We start from the raw sequence: 19,753 nt of genomic DNA on the forward strand, positions 1-19,753 counted from the left end.
TTCTCCTGCGCCAAAGTCCTCTCACGTTGCTCCTTTTTACCCATTTTATTTCCTTTGTCTTTGTGTCTTTCCTTTTGTTTTCTTTTCTTCTATGTTCTCCTTTTCTCTTTTCTGTTTCTTTGGTGATCTTTGTCCCTCTTTTCTTTGTTAATTCTCTTTTCTGTCCTTTCCTCTATTTGGCCTTATCTCTGGCTTTTCCTTTATTTATTTATTTATTTATTTTTTGTCCCTTTTTTTTTCTTTTCTTATTCGGCCTCTTCTGGGCTTTCCTAGTCTTCTTCTTCTTTATTTCCTTGTTTTCTTATATTTGCATCCTTCCTGCAACTTATTCTTATTTTTATGTCCGTCCTTTTGTTTTCTTTTCTTTTGTCTTTATTCTTCCTTCTTTTCTTCTTCTTTTCTGCTTTCCTTTTGTCCTTTCTCTTTATCCTCTTTTCTCTTTTATCTCTATTTTCCTCTTCTCTTTCTTCCTTTCTCTTTTCTCTTTTCTCTCTATTTTCTTCTTATCTCTATCTTCTCTCTTCTTTTCTTCTTCTTTTCTCTTTATTTTCTTCTTATCTCTTTATCTTCTTTCTGCCTCTTTATTTTCTTCTTTTCCCTTTATCTTCTTTCTTCTTTTCTCTATATTTTCTCTTTATCTTCTTTCTTCTTTTCTTCTTCTTTTCTCTATATTTTCTCTTTATCTTCTTTCTTCCTCTTTATTTTCTTCTTTACTCTTTATCTTCTTTCTTCTTTTCTACTTTTTCTTTATGTCCTTTCCTTTCTGTGTTATTTCTCTTTTCTGTCTTTTATTTAGCCTTCTCTGGTTTATTTATTTAGCCTTCTTTCTTTATCTGTTCGTTTCTCTTTTATTTCCTCTTTTTCTTCTTCTTCTTTTGTTCTCTTGCTTTATCTTCCTTTCTCTTTTGTCTCTTTTTGCCTTTTTTCCTTTGTGCTCTTTTGTCCCTTTTTCTTCCTTTGTTTTAATTTATTTGTCCTCTTCTGGGCTATCTTTGTCCTTTTCCTTTTGTTCTCTTCTTTTTCCTTGTGCAATTTATTTGTCTCTTTATTTTACTTCTTTGTTTTCTCCTCTTCTTTATATCTCTTTTCTTTTCTTATATATGCCTCTTTCTGACACTTATTTCTTCTTTCTTTTCACTTTCTTTGTATTCTTGCCTTTTGTATTCTCTTTTGGTGCCCTTTGTTTTTTGTCTGTTCTTTGTTTCATCCACTTTTTCCTTTATTTCCTTTATTTCTTCGATCTTTGCGCTGTGCCTGACTCTATAAAATGGCCGCCGACGTTTCCTTTAACTTCATTGGCTCCTGCGCCTGTTCTTAAGATGGCCGCCGGCGTTCTCGCGAGACTTCGCGTCTAATCAATGCGATGCCTGACTCCAAGATGGCCGCCGTCTTTTTCTTCACGGTGATTGGTTCGCGCGCCTGACTTCAAAATGGCCGCCGAGACTCTCGCGAGAGCTCGCGCCAATTTCCTTTCACTTCGCGCTTTCTACACGGCGCTTACCGGAGCCAGCAGTCTTCTTCTCCTCATCAGTCGGGGTGAGCTCCCGCTTTGCTGCATTTCTTCAGGGCACTTTTTCTTCTTTTCTGCACGACGCGATCCAGGGTGGGCTCCTGAATTAAGATCGCCCATTTTCTTCATCCGATGGGCACACGTCCGGTTCACTCTCTTCGTCGCCAGTTGTCGTGTTCATGCTGTTGGCTGGGCGGCACACCAAAACACTGGACACAGGTTAGTCGGGCATCTCCTTTATTTTCATATTGTACAGCGTCCAGTCAGCACGTCCTTACTCGTCCCTGTCCTAGTCATTGTCTGTCCCCTTTCCTGTGTCGTCACCGGATCTGGTGGATCTGGTGTCCGGTGGCCTGGTCACTCTGTCTGAGGACCCACAGGGTCCTAACGCCCTACTGTCCGTCGCCCACACTGTCGGAACACGACATCATGGAAAAGCAGTCTGCAGCATTTGAAAAGGTTTTCAAGTACATGTCATGCCAGGTGGAATCATGAGTCTGGATATTTAGTGCATTCGGCTGCGTTTCTTTCACACCATGCGACCATATGAAGTGTTGCAGCAAACGCACCACAAATAATGTGCTTGTTGCATTGTGCAATATGATAACCGAATGTCTTCTACGTTCTCTTGGTTTTTTGCTTGTGAATGTACTGCTTGTTGAGGTGGTTCAAGAGCACGTTAAGATGCAGCCCTTCACTCCAATGCAGTATCCCACTCAATCACCTCCGGTGTAAAACAAGTACTTTTCCCTTTCGACTACTTGCACATTCAGTCCTTGGCCTCTCTACCGAGGCACTCTATATGGGGACAGTTTTTGTCCATTGTGTTGGAGTGACTTTAGGTTTGTATTATGCATTATTGCAAGGTTACCAGCCCATCTGACTTTCGATACTACAAACCTTGTTCTCTTAGCTCTCGGGTTTGTAGATCTTAATCAAAGCTCCGCGGCCTCTCTAGCCACAAATACTGTGTATATGTTCTATAGAACAATTGTAGAGGGCAGCATGCATGTCCCATTGCCGTACTGTTTCACAGCCTGACACATTTATAATAACTGTTCAGAACCCGTGTTTCTAACCCCCACTGATGAGTGAGAGCAGATTAACGCAGGTTTTGATTCCGTCCGACCTCTGAGGTGGCGCACCCAGTTTTGGCTGCCTGAAGCCACCAGTACTATAATATGAGTTCTCGGATATAACGACTTCTCCTCCTGGCAGTGCACATTACAGATGTCCCTTCCATTGAAATGGATGGAGGAGACGAATCTCCCCGGAATAAAGAAAAAGAGGCCTTTAAATTCATCATCTGTGACCTACTATGCTGGGTGGTAACGGTCCATGCTTGTAATCTTATTTAGATCTATGTTTTGTGATACAATAAATTCGATTGCACTGTATTGTGTATCTTGTATGTCGCAAGGTTTATGCTTGTTTTGTTGTGAGCCCTGCAGGACGCCTTTCATTCATGAGGGGCAGGGCTCACTTCACACCGAAGGCCAGTTCAAGCATCTGCAAATAGCATGCAGATGCAGCGATTAGTATAAGAGAGACATTGTCAGCAAAAAAAGCTGATCACGGCCACAAAACCAGCCCTGCCCAGTCTGGCAGAGCTGAAAGGAATCGGTGGGGGGGGGTCATATTACCTTTTCAGCCCATGCAGCATGGCCCAGGGGAGGGGGCCCCGCCTCGGGCCTTGCAGCTGCACCTCGACTGAACACCTCAAGGGAGGGCGCTACCCACCGGACAGACTTGCTTTCCGGGGGGGGGGCAAGCGCCCCTCCTTGCCCCCCCCCCCCCCCCCCCCTGCGGACGCCCATGTACAGAAGTCCAGCTGTTCCAGTATCAGGCAACAGGCCTAGCCGTATGGGAAACCTATATTAACCAACAATTCATATCATGCATCAGGTTTCTGACAGCAGGCCTACCCTTCAGAACACACGGATCGAACATGTTCAAGCACCAAGCAGCATCACCATCCCTCAAGGTTCATAGATTTCACAGGGTCGGGCCTCAGAAAGCCCAGCTGAACTTTAAGTGTACAGATTTTCGAAGGTTTGGTATCAGACAGTGGATTCGCCCTGAGAAGAAGATGTTAGACAACAGAGTTAAGTCCAGGGTCACTGGAATTATGCAATTTATGTGAAATGTTTGACTAAATCAGAAGGCAATCGAAAGGCAAATTATGCAGCTGGTAACGATTGATTTTGTGGAATTTTGTACGATTCACAGCAATTGATGTAGCACATACCATGGCTTTAATATCTAGCTATATGACATTGTAACAACCCATTGATACGAAAGACATAACACAGCTCTCGAAAATACATAGGTTTATTAACAGTACACTGTCAGTAAACGCTTCTGAAAATGTTTATTCACTCACAATTAAAATCATTTGTGATTGAAGGAACCAGCTGCTATTTTATTAGTAAATCGCTTTCTCGCTCCCAAAGTAAAGTAGACTTGGCAACAAATATGAATGTTGCCCTGAGAAAAAGGAGGGGTGTGTGAAATTTGAGTAATTTGCATTCGCATAATTCCACAAATCCACAGCTAAATTATGCAAAATGCAGATATGTTATTTAATGCTATAATGTAGCATGACATACAACCTCATATCAACTTTTGACACAAGCACTCTTTTCTGGCTAGAAAAATAATGCAAAAAAAAACAAAGGCACTAAAACAGCAGGTACTCATGTTGTTGTTTCAGGGCATCCGTGTAAATTCGTACGACAAATGGCGAGTAATTACGTGTAATGGTTTAAATTTGAGAATTTTGTGTAACAAGCCAAATATGAAATTCTCAAAATGATGCCATCATTTTAGATTTCGCCCAGGCCTACTCCAGATCCGCATACGACACAAAACCGACTATTAAACCAATTGTTATGGCTTGAAAAAATAGTTTCCCGTGAAACAAATGCGGCTGAAATGGTAACCTTATTACACCACAACCAGATTTGTTGACTAATGTCTACTGTGCGATAAGTTGAGCTTATTTAGATTCAAGTAACTACTCATAAAGAATACGAAAAGAGTAATTTTATCAATGTGGATTAATGGACTAAAAATCAATGTAGCTTTTTTTTTTTTTTTTTAAATATGTTTTTATTGCAGAATTAGAAACCATTGCATACAATTGCTCAACCAGTACACCCATGGTGCCTCCCCACATCAATCATAAGAGCTTAGATCATACACAGCCATTCAGCCCGCATCCCGGAGGCCGGGCGGCACAGTGTCCCAGTTAGTAGCAAGACATCATGGTGAGCGTCCCTGAGGGACAATGGTCGAAATCGCTTTACGTATCTGCATTTTACCCCCCCAACCCCTAACCTATCCCCAACATCAGCCATCCTAGTCCACCAGTTCAGTGCTACGGAGCCGCTGCAGTCCCTTCCCCCGTTCCCTACGAGGGCCTCGTCACGTCTGTCTCATGCTCCCCTGCTGCCCCCCGCTATCCACCCACTCTCCACAGACCCAGTGAGCAGTCCCAATCCAGAATCGTTGCGGTATCCAATCCGCCCCCGGCTCCTAGCCCACCCCTCAACAACCCCTAAACAACCCCTAGTCCCACCCCGCCTGCAACCGCTAATGGTGTGTGCCATGTTCCTGACTATTGCTTGGGTCTCACTACAGATCCGCTGATACCTCCGTGCCCGTAAGCCTCGCGGTGTCCTCGAGTCCTATCCATTCAGTCCTCATCCTCCACCAATGAATCACGCAAGGCCTGCACTATCAATTCCCAGGCACGCGCCGATTCCAAGGTCTTTTCATTATCAAGCTTGACAGCCTGCCTCATTCGGAGCACACTCTCGCACTCGGACCACCTCAACAAGTAATTCGTCCACCTCCTCACAGACGGTCCCTCCCTGGACTTCCAGTGCCAAGTAATCTCTCGCTGCGCCAGTATGAGCCCTAGGTCAATAAACTTGCTTGTCACCTTAGTGTGTTTGGTGTGTGGGAACCAGAGCAACAAACACGCCGCCATATCAAACTCCACCTCCCTATCGGTCACTGCATTGAGAAGTTCCCCTACCTCCGCCCAGTAAGCGTCTATTTTCGGGCAGCCCCAGAGCAGGTGATCCATATCTGCCTCTGGCGCCAAACACCTCGGGCATCGCGCTTCCTGCACCTGGAAGTACCGTTTGATCTTCTCCGGAGTCAAGTAGGCCCTATGTAATACAAAGAAGTGCACCTGCTGGAAGCGCGCGTTCCTCGTGCCCTTCCACGTGCGCCTAAGAATATGGCTCCACACCGTGTCCGGAATGGGCCTACCTACGCTCGCCTCCCATTTCGCTTTCAGCCCCAGGAGCGGCTCCAGACCCTCATGCAGCATCCTATTATGTAGGCAGGTCACCGCCTTAAAGGTGCCAGCGGCCATCACTACGTACTGGCATGCCATAGTCGTGTCTGGTTCAATGAGCCCCCCTTTCCAGTGCTTCTGAACGGCCGCCACCACCGCCGCATGCAAGAGGAAACTCCTCTCTGGCAACCCAAACTGTTCCTGCAGTACTCCGAAGGGCACCAAGGTCCCGTCAACATACAGGTCCCCCACCACTTGCAGTCCCAACTCTTCCCATTCCGACAGTGGGGACCAATCGCCTCCGTGCGGCAGTGCAGTCAACATGCCTATCGGTATCTCCGGTGCATACGGTCGGGCCGCCTTCGCCCTCCTCAGACTCCTCTGCCAGCACGACCTGAGCGTCCGCTCCTCCATAGTGAGGCCTCGCAGCTCCACACCCTAGCCACGTGCTGTGTAAGAACCTGAAGCTGCGCCGCCAGGTAATACAACTCAAAATCAGGGACGGCCATTCCCCCCTCAATCTTGGGGCGAAGCAACGTGTTAAGTGCCACTCTACGGCGGCCATGCCCCCAAAGGAAGTCAATAACCATCGTCCGCAAGTCCCGAAAGATCCTCTGAGGAATCCAAACGGGCAGCGTTCGAAAATAATACAGGAGTCGTGGGAGCTCTACCATTTTCAACAGAGCAATCCTACCTAATACCGTCAGGGGGAGGGATGCCCAAAAGGACATACAACCTCTCAGCGCCCGTACGCACCATCCAATATTGCCCTCTAATAGGTCCGCGGCCTCGTGATAGATACGGACTCCCAAATAAGTAAAGCAAGATGGCTCCCAGACCACCCCCAAGTCCCGTGCGGGGCAAGGTGTGTCCGCGCGGAGCGGAAAAACACAGGTCTTCGCCCAGTTAACCCTGAGGCCCGACAACCGGCCAAACTCAGACAGCATTCCCATCGCCCCTTCCAGAGCCCGTTCCGAGTCCTCCAGATAGAGCAGCAGGTCATCCGCGTACAGCGAAATGTGGTGCAGCCGCCCACCGCTTGCAATCCCTGCATACCCGTCTCCCGATCTGGCACGCACCGCCAAGGGTTCCATCGCCAGTGCGAACAAAAGAGGGGAAAGGGAGCACCCCTGTCGGGTTCCCCTACCAACCGGATAAGACGCGGACACCAAATTGCCCAGGCGCACTCGCGCCGTTGCCGAGGAATACAGCACCTTCGTCCACCTGCGGAACCCTTCACCAATACCAAACCTCACTAGCACTTCATCCAGATAGACCCATTCCAAACTATCGAAAGCCTTCTCAATGTCTACAGACAACACCGCCTGGGCCCCATCCGTATCCACTGTACCATCCAATATCCCGACCAGGCGACGAATATTTAACGCCGTGCTTCTCGTGGGGATAAACCCCGCCTGGTCCCTGTGCACCAGGCCGGTCATGTGTGGGGCCAACCTGGTGGCCAAGATCCGGCTCAATATTTTGTAGTCCACCGTCAGCATGGACAATGGCCTGTAGGACCTCACATCGGTCGCTTCCCTGCCGGGCTTTAGCAACGGCACTATCAGTGCTTCCCTCATTGACCCGGGCAGACCCCCCAACCTGTAAGCCTCCGTGTACACCACCAACAGTCTGGGCGCCAAACTATCAACGTACTTCTGATAGAACTCTATAGGCAGGCCATCCACACCAGGCGTTTTATTTCGCGCCATGTGCTTAATGGCCGCCCTGATCTCGGCCAGCGTGATAGGCCCACCTAAGTCTTTTGCATCGTCATCGTCCATGACCGGAAGCTGCCCTGGCTCCAGATATGCCGCGATTTCGTGGGCCTCTACTCCCAGCTGACTCTCGTACAGCTCCGCATAATAGGCCCGAAAGCACTCCAGCACCGCCGATTGGGAATACACCGTTTCCCCCTGCGCATTTTTGATGCTTAGGACCGGGCAGCCTCTGAGTTCGGGATTAGCAAGTCTGGCCAGGAGCGTACCCACCTTATCCCTTTCATCATGTGCTCTAATGGCATATTGCCTGTAGTCATAGCTCCGGAGCCGTTCCGTTTCGGTGGCTACAACCTCCTTCGCCTCCATCAACCGGGCCTGCAATTCCGGTCGGGTCGGCCTTCGACGCTCCAGTTCCCTCAGTTTCTCTTCCGCACTGGCAAGTGCATTCAGCACCGACAATCGCGCATTTGAAAACCTACCCAAGCATACACCTCTCACCACCACTTTCATCGCATCCCACTCAGTGGACCTGCATGTAGCTGTGCCCTCATTCTCACTGAAATACTGATCAATGCCCTGTTGGACTGCGTCACTGAACACCGAGTCCTCCAGCGTGTCGGGCCTGAGCCGCCATGTTGGGATCGCCGAGCGCTCCCGCTGCCATTGGACATGCACCAGCAGAGGATTATGATCCGAAATGGTCCTGGCCAGATACTCCGTATGAGAGACCAATGGGGCTAAGGACCCGCTACACAATACCGAATCAATTCTAACATGTAGAGCATGGAGTGCTGAGAAAAAGGAGTAGTCCCTAACATCCCCGTGTTGTTCCCGCCACACATCCAACAGCCCCCACCTATCTTGCCAGTCCTTCCTACGCATGGCTAGCTTGCGTACCGGGGAATCAACCAAGGGATGGTGAGATCTGTCTAAGGCCACATCCGTGATCGAATTAAAGTCCCCCCCCAATATCACAGGGCCCGCTAGGAAGGAGGCCAAGGACCCGGACAAACCATCGAAAAAGCGGGCCTGATCAACATTTGGAGCATATACACAGCTAAAAACCACATCCCGACCATATAACCTCCCCTCCACCGCCACATATCTGCCCTCGGGATCCACCACTTGATTCAGCACCTGAAACGGTATCCCCGCCCTCACCCATATCAGTACCCCTCTAGCGAACGCTGAGTAAGTGGTGCCAAAAACCTGACCCGCCACCTCTTCTGTAGTGCGGTGCATTCCTGTTTGGTTAAATGAGTCTCCTGCAGCATGGCAACCTGAACCCCCCTCCTCACCAAATAAGCATGCACTGTGCGGCGTTTGACCATAGTTCGCAGCCCTCGGACATTCCACGTCAGGCATTTCAAATTAGGTAACGTCCCCATACCAGCATAGAGCGATCCGGTTCAAATGCAGCCGGTCAATGTCCACACCATAGCAGTTGCCCCCCCCCCCCCCAGAACAAACTATTGAAAAAAAACTCCCCGAACCCCACTCCCCAGGACAGAGCCCACAAACCCGGTGTCAGCCCCGATCCAAACCTGAAACCAAACACACATTCGACTAACCTGTGGCCGCCACCACAGAAGGCCTTAAGGGCCCAGGGGGGGTGAGTTATCGCGGACCCCGGCTAGCGGAGCCCGCGCCTCGTGCTCTCCACCCCGCCATACCAACGCAGCACCCTACCCTGCAATCCACCCAGATCCAACAGGATTGCCACCCTACCAAAAATCATGTCCAAGTCCCAATGAAAAATCAGCCATGAAAAACCCCATCAGATGTCTGGGGGGTGACCACCGGCCCCTTCAAGCTTTCCACCTCCGAAAGTTCCTCACCGGTCCTGCTGCCGTCGTCGCCAGAGTCCGTCACTGCCAGTTCACTCTCCGGCTGCGATCTTGTAATGGCCGCCGTCGCTGCGAGCGCCTCTCTCTTGTCTGCAGCCATTTGGGCCTCCCGCTTCTCTCGCTGGCGCCTATTGCGGGAGCGGATCCTTTGGGACTGCCGGACCCGAGGCGGTTTAGGTTGATCTCGCCGACTTTTGTGACTCCTGTCCGTGCCAGCTCTGTATGATTCCAACCACAGCCACGCTTCATCCGGGGTCTGAAAAAAGTGCGTGGCCCCATCCAGGATTATCCGCAGCTTGGCCGGGAAGAGCAAGGAGTACTGAATGCCCTCCTCCCTCAGTTCCTTTTTCACTGCCAGAAATGATGCCCTATTCTTCTGGACCGCCTGAGTGTAGTCCAGGAAGATCGTAACCCTGCTGTTTTCCACTTCATATGGGCCCGAAGCCCGAGCTCTCTGGATTAGGAGGTCCCGGTCGTTATAATGAAGGAGCCTCACCACCATCGGTCTGGGGGGGCGGCCAAGCGCTGGCGGGCGAGCTGGCACCCTGTGAGCTCGTTCAAATGTAAAGAAGGAAGTAAGTCCCTCCGGCGCCACCACAGTCCGGAACCATTCCTCCATGTAGGCCACCGCATCCTCCCCCTCAATCCGTTCCGGCAGGCCTATGACCCGCACGTTGTTCCGTCTGTTACGGCTTTCGGCATCCTCCGCCTGTCGTTCCAGCATGTCCAGCCTGGTCAGGATATCTGTTATCTTATGTTTCATGCTGGCCCTCCTCGACCTATCCACAGCTTTCGATACTGTGTCACATGATATACTGTTAGACCGACTGTGCCATATTGGTATTGGGGGCACCCCACTAGCCTGGATTAGATCCTTTCTTACGGGACGTACCCAGAAGGTCCTTCTTCAACCTTTTGAATCTGAAGAAAAACCTCTGCTCTGTGGTGTTCCGCAGGGCTCTGCATTGAGCCCACTGTTTTTTAATGTATATCTTGCACCGCTGGCAAAAGTGGTTGAATCCTGGGGGGTCAGAGTGATCTCTTATGCTGATGATACTCAGCTTGTATTCTCTTTTAGAGATCACTCTGACAACAACTTGGCTAATTTTCGCCACTGCATCGGCAATATCTCTTCCTGGATGACCTCCAATCATCTTAAACTTAACCCTGATAAGACGGAGGTCCTATTTTTCAATCAGAAAACTCCACTACCAGCCATTCAGTGGTGGCTGACAGAGCTAAATCCCTCTCCGGTCCCAGTCCAAGCAGCCCGAAATTTGGATTTTCAATTTGATAATTCTTTATCTTGTAAAACCCAAATTAACACGGTAACGGCAGCTTGCTTCGGCAAGCTGCGTATGATTAGGAACATTTTTCCTTACCTCCCGCTGGACTCTTGCAGGACCATTGTACATGCCCTGATCACCTCACATCTAGATTACTCTAACAGCTTATATGTGGGCGCCCCTGCTTATCAAATCGAGCGCCTGCAGATAGTACAAAATGCGGCGGCTAGACTGATTGGCAATATCCCTTATCGCCACTCCGTGTCATCTTACCTGAGGAAGCTGCATTGGTTGCCAGTAACCCGGCGTATCCAGTTTAAGGCATTGCCTTTTGCTTTCAGGGCCCTCAATGGACTTGGCCCCGGCTACTTGAGAAAAAGGCTCAAACTTGTCTATTCCACGAGGTCCCTTAGGTCCAACAATCTCCGCCTCCTGGCCACCCCGCACTTTCGCCGGTCCAGAATGGGGGGTCGAGCGTTTGCGGTTGTTTGGCGGTGCAGAAGGAGGGACACGAGCACTTGTGCGGGGTAGATAAGGTTTTATTTTTATAAATGTCTTTTTCTTTCTTAGAGTCTGCCTTTCTCTGGCTTTTGCGGCCGGATCCAATATGGCGGCGAAGGTACGAGTTTTTCGGGGGCTTGGTCTTCTCAGAGAGTCCTCGTCGCTATCTCCGTCTTCCTTCCTTGTCGCGTTCCAACGTCACATGCGGAGGAAAAGAAAGGCTCTTAGTGGTGTGCTCAGCTTTGAAAGTATCCTGAGGGGTCAGGGAAGTGAGGACACCGGTGCCCGTGTATATACAGAACGAGTATGTGGCTACAGGTGAGGGTTAACGTGAGGATAGGAGGTAAGGGTAGGTAGGGAAGTCAAGGGAAGGCCAAATACGCTATGTACACTGCTCACTCAGAGTTGCCAAGCCTTCCCAGCCAACTCGACATGCGGTTACGCACCTGGCTGAGCCACTCTCCTCCGTGAGTGCGTCTGGGCGCTGCTCCGTAATGTTGGCCTCCAGGCTCAGCGTCTCCCGTCCTCCGCTCCTCTGGCTCCGTTCTCTTCCCTGCTTCCTTCGTCTTCTCCACTCGCTCTCCTCTCTCCACCGAAGTGCCGGGACATGCCTCTACTTCCTCTTCCTGCTCTTTTACCAATCCCTGCAGCCAAGCGTCATCGGTGGGTGTATCCATTTCCGCGAAGTCTCCCGCTCTGCACAGGAGCGCGCCACGGGGGGGTGTGTCGTCTCTCTCGCAGTCGGTTCTTTAAAAGGTACATTCCTCTTTACTTATCGGATGGCGGGTCCACCAGTCTATGGACTCGGATTCCCAGGTATCCTGAAGCGGTGAAAGAGAGGAGGTGGAAGGGACGTCAGTCGTCCAACAGTTCTGTACCGTGGAGTTTGCATCCCGCCCCGCCACCCTGCTACAGGTTGTAACCGCTAAACTCTGGAACAGCCTTCCATTAGATCTTAGGTTTACTTCTTCGGAATCACTGTTCCGGAGTAGACTGAAAACCTGGCTGTTCGTTAGCCCCTAGTGGCTACCACCCTATAGTTTAGCCTGCTGTCCGCAGCGCCGGGACACCCCCGTCGGGGGTAGCCGCGCGCTTTATAAGCTCCAAAAATAAATACATAATAAATAAATGCTGAACGCACACGCTGTAGGCGGCGTACTCTAGAACGCTATTCTCGCACACGCCCACCACAATGCTGAACACACACGCCCACCTCAGAGCTGGTACTACTTCCAACTGACTACTTTGTCCCACAGCGTGCTTTGTCCCTTCCAAACAACATTTTGCGCTGGAGTATAGCCTATGTCTATCTGCTTTGCGTCCCCTTTCCAATGCTGTATGCGGTGTTCCGGTTGGCGCAGTGGTTCCGGAGCTTCCCCGCCTCAAAAGTTTGGTCTCTCTCTTTGTTATATTAGTATGGATGTCATCTTCGTTTGTATAAAGTTAACAAAAAGGCTTAACACTTTTTATTATGACTTTTCAACATAATGCACAGCAGCCAAAATGCTCTACAACATAGCCAAAAGTTCTGGCTAAACACATAAGGTCCCAAAGCCGAGACCGATTGGCTATGCTAATGCGTGTTTAATAATCACATTGTATTCCTGCATAATGCTGTCAGAAAATAAATTAAGATGCAGATGGTGCATTGCTCATAATAGTGTAAATATTTACAATTTCACATCATATTACTGATGCCACCAAGGTTGTGCCTTAGGTTTTGTATTTTTATAGGGATTTTTTTATGCTGTGTACAATTTTCAATGTGAGTTAGTCATCCTAAAACCTAAGATGTATCACAAACGTTTCAACGGTGTCTCAAGTTAACAGTTCTTATCATGACTGTGCCATCTGCCTCAATGATCTGCATTCGGCTTGAAGTGATAGATGCTGAGGAAAAGGGCTGGTTACATTGTATCAGCTTTGAAACTAATCGGCGCCTGGCACAACTTAATGATTGGGAGAAATCAGCATATATTGCGGTCTATACCAGAAAACATGAGCAAGTGCAGGAAGTGTTCTAAACAGTGATTACAAACAGAACATTAATTGTGCGACTCAGATGGGATAAAATAGCTCACCTTAATTAGTGCACACCCATGGAAAAAAAGATTTTTAGGTCTCGCCTGGGGAACGCAGCGTGAAAGCGCTGTCGCCAGCGAGATCTATTGTTGCTGACTTTCCTCGGAAGTGGGACAGGAGATGTGCACACGCAGGGCTTTTGGCGATTGGGGTCTGTGACCCTTGCTGTTGCATCTAACGTGTACTGCTGGTGTTTGGCGCTGCGTTAATTAGGCTCGAGGCAGTAGGCAGTAGTTACTTTGTGAACGCGCTCAGGAACCCGCAGCTCGCCAAATCATTTTTTAATTAAAACTATATTTTGTTATGCAGCGGCACACCACGCTTGGTCTGCGTGGCGGCCGGACGCATTTCTATTTTTTGCTTCACGATGTTACACATTCCTTTGGCCCCCGTACAATTCCCGGCCAGTCGGTGGACATACCTGTGGGCAATGGGGCTTTGCCTCTGCACGCCCGCTACGGTTTGTCTTGGTCTTGGCTGTCGAGGTGGTGCTCCCAAAGCGGGGTCTCTGATTCCGTGGACGGCCCGGCGTCAGCACTACACAGCAATGCGGCCTGCATCCTGTTTCGGGACCCAGGTACTACGTTTCCATGGGGCATAGGGGAAGCGACCGCGATTTGCCGAGATCACGTGGGAATCAACCCGGATAAAAAAGACTTTTTCTAAGGAAGACTCGAGCGAACACAAAGCTGCTTGTTATTCTTTTTTTGAGCACATATGTTTACAGCTCATTGGTGTGGGATGCCTTACATCCAGCTACGAGTACTATGACTTATTTTAGGTAAATAGGCTTTGTGGTAAAGGATGTAATGGCGCATATGTATGTGGCTGGTTTCCCTTGCGACTAACTTTACATGAGCGACAGAAAGACAGCCTTTACCAGAGCGCTGCAGAGACGGTTACCCGGGCGGCGTCAGGCTTACACCAGGTGACAGAAAAAGATAATTTCGATTGACTCCACCGTCAAAGTCAAAGGGCGAGTGATAATCCTCCAGGACCACCTCCCGGGAATCCATTTCGAAAAAAACCCTGAATGCATGGCCCAGTCAACGCGAAGGCATTCCGGTGCTGCATCCACTTTGCTCAGGCCCCCCTCTATCCCTTTGCGCGCCTACCCTAGCCACCTCCATCCTACAGGGGGCGCTCTAACACCTGCAAAAACTGAGCAATGCTTTCCAAAGAAAGTCAAGCCCCACAGACAGTGCGTTCATTTTTGTAAACCATCAACAGGCTGTGTGGTCTCTTTGCACTGCCGTGGCTCCCAGTGGAAACGAACAGGCTTACATAAAAGACGGAGGCACCTCTAAATGCAGATTAGCTTCCCTGCCGGGGCAGCGTGTCCTCGGCAGAGCAGCACAAAGCACGCCCCGCCATTATACAGAAATATGTCAGCTGATCGAGCCGCCCCAGGATATCCTTAATCTTCTAGGATGCGGAGCAATTACGACGCACTAATAACCGCCCATACCAGCAGAGGCACTTCGCCTAGATTGCAGCAGGATGCTGACCTCGCGGCAGCTTCACTCAGGCGTGTATCCATTTATTTGTTTGCTATTTTATACAACGCAGCCTTGACCCAGAGGCATTACCGCAGGGCTTTAAGTGGGATAAAAAATCTGAGGGCTTTCTCAAAGGGTCGTTGACAATGTAATTAAGAGCGTGGCTTAAAAACAAGTAAGCTAAAAATCTGTGTTTTGTGTAGTGTGCCGCCTGACTTGTATTTTACTATTTCTGTCATTGCAACCAGTTATATGATACAACAAGTAACATCATACCTACAACAAGTCAGGACTATTGGCTTTGTCAATGGTTGTTGGTTGCATAAGATAAATAAGCAGCAACTATGGCTTGTGTATAATATTGAAAAAAGCTTCCAATTAAAGCCCGGTGACACCATGACAATGTTGCTGCTCCCGAGTCTCAAAAAGCATTTGCAATGCAATCGGTCTCGCATTACTGAAAGTTTGAGCTATTGATTTTGCAAGTAATAAAGCAACGCCAATAGCTCAAACTTTCAATATTGCGAGACCTATTGCATTGTAAATGCTTGTGTTCCTCTGTTTATGGAATACTTCGGCTGATGAACTAAGTATGTTTTCGTCAAAGTGATTTAATATTTTTCAGTAGACTAACTATTAAATAAAGAATGAATAATAAATAGAAACAAATCTGCATGCATCCACCCATGTTGAACATATTTATTTTATTGCCATTAGGCGCTGCATTGAAATGAGTGGACATCCCCCATCAAAATCTGGCTTCTTTCTAAAAACTCTGTGAATTAATGGCAAAGGCAATTGTCACTAAACTGCAGCGGAAAACTTTTCAGAGCGGGTGCATCCACCTGCTAGTTACTGCACAACATAATCTCCTCCACAAAAGTAACACGCCTACTGCTGCAGAATCAACCAATGGGAGTGACAGTTAAATACAGAACAAGCATTTGCAATGCAATAGGTCTTGCATTAGTAAAAGTTTGAGCTTTTGGTGGTGCAAATATTAATGCCACATTAGTAGCTCGAATTTTGTTAATGTACACCTATAGAGTGTAGTGTAGTACAGTGAAGTGGTGTAGTATAGAGTAGAGGAAATTATTATAGAGTGTAGTGTAGTTGAGTAGTTTAGCGTGGAGTGGTGTTGAGTTGAGTAAAGTGTAGGAAAGTTTATAGAGTGGGATTGTGTGTGCTTGTATTATGATAAAATATAGTAATATTATGTAGGAATGAACGTTTGAGAAATATAGGTTGGTGGTACTACATTTACTGTACCAATTTGTTTATAATGTGTTTTGTTGTGCAAGGTGACTTTACTCGTAACTGCTTGTTTAGTTGCCTATTTAGGCTTTAAGCAGTGCATATAAACAAATAGTATACTAAGGAATTTTCCGTAAGCAGAAATAATAGTGAAACATTTTGTACAGCGTGCAAAAAGCTGGTCATTTAGTTGGAAAGATAGTTTTTTTATAACATGTAAAGGCGCATAAAATGCTAAAAGTTAATAAGCAATGTTGCGCAAGCAAAAACTGTAGTGTAATAATGTGTACAGAATAAGGTTATTGCCAGCCCCCTGGTAATACGGAGTGTTTTTAGGGTGATAGGCGGGCCTTGGGGCAGCCTATTTAAAATATAGTAGAGCTAAAGAATCCACGGGGAACAATAAACAAGTTTGAGCTATTGGCATTGTAAATGGCTATGCCTTTTATTTTGGTATTGGTTTTTAAAACATAAACAAAAGACATTGTCATTTACAATGGCAATCGTTATTGTTATTGTTAATGGGATTTTATAGCGCGCCTAATCACCTGCAGGCCTCTAAGCGCCAGGAAAGATGGTAGTAAACAATAACTTAGCAAGATGGAAGCTGGATTATACTGTGCTCATGCTTTTTCTGAACAGGAATGTTTTTAGGCTGATAAGCGTGGCTCAAATCCACCCGAGTGACTTACCGCACTCACCTATAGTCACTATAAGGAAGTCAGCTGGACAGTGGAGAAGAATAAACAAGAGTCTTTATTAGGCCAAACAACACTCATATGAGAGGGCCCTGTCCGACCTCACTCCTGGGAGTGCGAACCAGAGGACTGACTCTCCGCATTACGGCAATACATTATAATGCAGTACAGTTCTTTTAGGGTACGCCCCTTCTGGAAAATTACTGAAACCCAGACCAGTGAACAATGCCATCATACAGCAGGCATCTGCACCTGCAAAAGAAACATCGCTATCTTTACTCAAGGCCATGGAGCTAGGCTTCAGCGTCTCTGGGGCATGAGAACATTACTGATAACGAGACTTGTTAGTTTCGGCCACAGTAAGCCGAGAAACGAAAACTGCTGTCTTAGTGAAATTCTCTATTCCTGCGGGAGGGGTAGATGAGCGAGTGAGGCTCGCGGACACAGAGGAATACACAAAATGGCGCCACACAGGCTAAGCTAAGGAACTAATACATTCACACATGCAGTTGAATAATAAGGTAGCAAATGGAATAATTCAACATAGGTACATATACGAACTTCATTAGTTAGCCATATGATGCTAACTTACATATGAAAAAGGATGATTGGGGCATCGAAAAGGGAATTCTATCAGACCCTCCTTTTAGCATCATTGGCTAACTATGGCCACATTTATTTGCCAAAAGGTAGTGCCGGCATATCCATTCTAGGGGCAGAACATTTCTTCTTGTCATTATCATTATCTTTTAGTCTAGAACATCCTCTGCAATAAACATCAACCAACTTGCATCAGCAGGAATTTCAGTAATCATAGAAGTAGTATATTGACCTGGTAACTTCTTTTTCAGACGTAAATTAGTAGCACACATTGAGCAACATGGAGGGAGGCAGTATACACAAAGGCAGCAAGTCAGTATTACGCTCACTACTCCAACCAAACCCATCAATATTTTCCAACCCCAGGAAGAAAAGGCACCCCAGAGCCATCCCTGTAAGGACCATGTTCCATTATCCTGATGCAGTTCAGTCGCTAATCTATGTAATTTCTGTACCGCCAAGTTAACAGTCGGAGCTGAGTCAGGAATATACACGCAACAAGATGTCCCGATGATGCGACAGGCCCCGCCCCTATCTGCCAGGATGACGTCAAGCACCATCCTATTTTGAATCGTAAATAATCTCATAGCCTGAATCTCAACGGACATGTTCGTTGAAATGTCAGCTTCAGTAAGAACTACCTTCTCCATTACCCTGGACAGTCGTCGGATGGCTCTACTATTAAATATCGGACCCCAGAAAGGTAACAAGCCCTTGGAAAAGTCAGTCCATTGCTGGTACGAGGTGTCTGTCTGGTCAACGTCATCTACCTGAAGCTCCCTCCTTTTGCGCTGCTCTTGTGGACTGGGGAATCGACGATGAGTTTTGTGGTAATCAGAAGGAGCTACATATACAGGAGGAATCATGTAGGCTAGGTAGCACACCCCACCCCAACCCTCGGGCAACCATAAGTATCCATTATCTCCACACACGAAATAGATGCTGGGTGGGGCAATCAAAGAGGGGCTGAGAGGCAAACGTATCGATGCAGTCACATTACAGGAGCTATTACCAACTTTGATGGGACCCCTTCCCTCTATACAAAAAAATGGAGAAGGACCTACCACAGCCAGGGGTATCAGAGACTTGGCACTGTTGTTACCCTTCGGGGGGTGTCTGTAAGACAGAGAAGCATTCAATTTCAGGAAACTTTCCGTAACTTTGTCAGTATCATTTGGTATCAGAAACCGGCCCAACTTTTTCTCACACGTCTCTATAAAGGTCTGGTCAAAACGTCCGTCAGTGTATATTCGTCCAAGGGAAGATGGAGGCAGAGGGCGCACTCGCATTGTCATTGTCCACCCCCTATTCTGCAGTCGAGGAGTCAGGAAATCTGGCTGCTGGAAATATTTAACAAGACCTATTAGAGTATACCACCCCACACAACTATTCACAGGCGTCAAAGGGAGGGCAAGAAATCTATCTTTCTTATAGGCAGCAGAAGGCAAGAGCCCACAAACCCAACAATCTGTCAAATTGGTAGTGGCATGTGCATGGTGCAAAGTCTTAATAAAAACATTTTCTTAGTAACCTTTTCTCAACATTCTTTCACCATAATCTACAGTAATCATATTATGTTCAGGAACGGCAGTGGGTGTGGGTGCAAACACATGAACGGGGTAAGCTTTATCCAGAAAAAGCAATATTCCAAGAGTCACTATAAAAGCAATTAGAACAATAATGATGACCACAATTTTTTCTTTTCGGGGAAGGGCCAACCAGGGGGAATCAGGCACAGGTCTCGGAGGAGCCGCAAAGGGCTGCTCCTCATCAGGAATGGGGCGCCCAAAAGGATACATTCTCAAGAACGTTCAAAATATACCAAAAATGAAAAAAAGAAAAACACTTCTACTAAAAAATAGTCCCAGACAATCCTCAACCGGCCAGAGGGGTTCTTCAACCCTTAAAGAAGGGATCTTCTCCCTGTGTCCTTCAAAGCCTCACAGGCAGGCTTTTACCGTCCATACCTTATTCCAACGTCGCTTTCAACACACAGCACTGGAAAACAGAGGAGCACTTAATCTGAGCCCCGCACCACTCTATAGTCTCATAGAACGCAATCTTCGGCTAAACACCAGGGCTCTTACAAGTCCATCCCTACCACTAAATCTTCGTATTCAGAAAGTTCACTAAGCCCTTCTTCCAGTGTTTAGTCCATCATATTTGTCACTGTTACTTATTTTCTTCGGGGCCGCAGATTATATTGAGTGCTCCCTGGCACTTCGGGGTCAGTGAACAAAGCAGGTGTATCTGTGGCAAATGCTGGACTCTCTGGTGTCTCTTCACTAGTAGCAACAGGAGTAGTAGAGCTCACTGAATTCTCTATTCCGCTTCGCTCTTCTCCAATCAGTGAAGCATCCGAGAAGGGAACATATCTAGGTATTTTCTCATGTTCCTCGTCAGCAATGCCGTCCTTTACCCACTAGTCATAGGGCAACGGGAGCGG

At 47.7% G+C, this 19,753-nt stretch overlaps 1 protein-coding gene across 4 annotated transcripts in view; it reads left to right on the plus strand.

The window, feature by feature from the left end:
* The window catches only part of SAXO6 (stabilizer of axonemal microtubules 6), a 569,878-nt gene that overhangs the window by 29,963 nt on the left and 520,162 nt on the right, over window positions 1–19,753 (plus strand). The window lies entirely within an intron of this gene.

Source organism: Lissotriton vulgaris, chromosome 1_1 (assembly GCF_964263255.1).
Source record: "Lissotriton vulgaris chromosome 1_1, aLisVul1.2, whole genome shotgun sequence".
NCBI lineage: Eukaryota > Metazoa > Chordata > Amphibia > Caudata > Salamandridae > Lissotriton > Lissotriton vulgaris.